This window comes from Equus asinus, chromosome 13 (genome assembly GCF_041296235.1).
Source record: "Equus asinus isolate D_3611 breed Donkey chromosome 13, EquAss-T2T_v2, whole genome shotgun sequence".
Lineage (NCBI taxonomy): Eukaryota > Metazoa > Chordata > Mammalia > Perissodactyla > Equidae > Equus > Equus asinus.
This window is the reverse complement of record NC_091802.1, coordinates 60,467,422-60,470,104: the sequence shown is the minus strand read 5'-3', so window position 1 is coordinate 60,470,104 and position 2,683 is coordinate 60,467,422.

Sequence of the window (2,683 nt, the reverse complement as noted above, 5' to 3'; positions counted from 1 at the left end):
TTTGGCAACCCAGTGTTTCGAGATTTGGATCCTGGGCACTGACCTACACAACACTCATTAAGCCATGCTATGGTGGCATACCAGCTAGAAGAACTAGAATGACTTATAAAGAGGATCTACGACCATGCGCTGGGGCTTTGGGGAAAGAAAAAAAAAGAGGAAGACTGGAAACAGATGTTAGCTCAGGGCCAATCTTCACCAAAAAAAAAAGAAAGTGAGGGATCTGTGAAAGGTCAGGCACGGATCAAGGCACCAGTACAGACAGTTCAGAAATAGACCCACAGAAACATGGTTAATTGATTTTCCACAAAGGTGTCAAGGTAATTCAATGGAGAAAGGATAGCCTTTCAACAGATGGTACTGGAACAACTGGACATCCGTGTACAAAAAAGAAAAAGAAAAAACTTCAGCCCACACCTCATGCTTTACACAAAATTTAAAGTGAGCCATAGACCTAGGTGTGAAACCTAAACTATAAAAGTTCTACAAGAGAACCTATGAGAAAATGTTCTGTCATTGGATTAGGCAATGGTTTTGATCTGAGATACAAAAAGCACAAAGCGTAATAGAAAAAAGTGTCCTTTGTCAAAGTTTAAGAACTTCTCTTTGAACGACACAGTTAAGAGAAGGGGAAGACAAGCCACAGTGGCAGAAAATATTTGCAAGCCATATATCTCATGAAGGACTTTCATCAAGAACACAAAAGGAACGCTCAAAATTTAACAATAAAACAACCCAGTTTACAAAGTGGGCAAAAGATTTGGACAGACCCTTCACCGAAGAAGCTGTATGAATAGATGGGAAATAAGCACATGAACAGATTCTCCACATCATTAGTCATTGGGGAAATGCAGTTTAAAACTGTATGTGATGCCACTAAACACCTATTAGAATTACTTTAAAAAACCCTGACAATACAAGAGCTGCAGGCGCTGAGGAGCGACCGGAACTGGCATGCTGCTGGGGGAGTGCAACACGGCACAGCTCCTCTGGAAAGCATTTCTTATTTTGGCCATTTCTTATAAAGTTAAACACATACCTACCATATGACCCAGAAGTCCCACTCCCAAGTCTTTATTTACCCCAGCGAAATGAAAAGTCCTAAAAGTGAACGTTTACAGCAATTTCATTCACAGTTCCCCAAACCGGAAACAACCCCAAGTCCTTCAGTTGATGACTCATAAATGAAGGGTGGTTCACCCGGCCCATGGAATACCCCTCAGCAGGTGGAGAGGAATGCGGATGAATCTCAAAATGCCAAGTGAAGGAAGGCTACATACTGTACAATTCCATTTCCATGACATTCTGGAAAAGGCAACCCCATAGCGAAGAGAACAGATTAGTGGCAGCCAGGGGTAAAGGGTGGGAGAGGGTGCGCCTACAAAGGGGAAGCCCAGGGGTTTTGGAGAGGGGAGAAGGTTCTGTACCTTGTTCATGGTGGAGGCCACACAAGTGCATGCATTTGTCAAAGCTCAAAGAACTGTACCCTCAAAAGTGTGAATTTTATTGTATATAAATTTAGCATTTTTAAATTTAGACACATTTTAAGAAGTGGGGCGAAGACCAGCAATGTGCTGTTATTTTAAGGGGAAAGATGACTTTTGTTGGGGAGATCAGAGGCTTCATGGAGGAGAGGGCATCTGAGGTGGATCTCAGGGGAACGCAGCATCGGGGCTTTCCAGGTAAATGGAGCACAGCCAAGTGACATCCGGGCCGAGGAGCGCGGGGGTGCTGGGCGCACCGATTGCACCTGCAGCGCCAGGGCCGACGGCGTAGTGCCCGCCTTGGGACACGCAGGACACCCAGGAGGGGAGGCCCTGCCCGTGGGGCCCGTGGTCTGCACATGCTTTACTAGTGAAAACAACCCAAGGAAGAGACGGCGCGGGGATGGGGGTGGGGGCTTACAACTTTGGAGAAGGAGGCCGAAAAAAAAGAGTGAAGGAATGGAGAGGAGAGTCAAAACGGGGCGCACACCACCGCGCGGTCTCGGGAGATGAAAAGGGTTAGGGGGCTTTGGGTGGGGGTCGGTGTCCGGGTCCCGGGAGCAGGCCTGCCTGAGGAAGGCCCCAGCGCGGCCTCCGGGGAAATGCAGGTCTGGGCCCCGAAACAGAGCTTTGCAGTGGGGTAGGCGGCGGGGCTCCTGTGTCCAGACGGGCACAGGAGGGATCCTGGGGACGGCGTAGGGGCCCGGGATGGCGTGGGAGCCCGAGACGGCGGGGGAGCCCAGGAACAGAGTGGGAGCCAGGGATGGCGTGGGATCCCGGGACGGCGTGGGAACCCGGGGACCGCGTGAAGGCCCGGGACGGCGTGGCATCCAGACGACTGCCTGGTTACCGACGCAGACCGGCCAGGTCCGGGAAAAGGAGACACGCGGAGCCGCCCGCGCGCCCCGCCCTAGTCTTTTGCCCACGCCCCGCGCCCCCGCCTCGCCCCACGCCCCCGCCTCGCCCCACGCCCCAACCCCCGTTCCCACCAAGGCCCCGCCCCACGCCAGACTAGGCCCCGCCCTCTTTAGTCGGATCCAATCGGCAGCCCGCTGCCGCCGCGCGGCCCAGGCTCTCGGCGGCTCCTCCCACGCTTGAACTTCTGAAGGACAGCCGAGTGGCCCAATGAGTTTCCGGAACTGCTGGAGCCGGCGGCAGCAGGGCCAATCCGGGAACGGCGCCGGCAGGAAAGGCGGGCC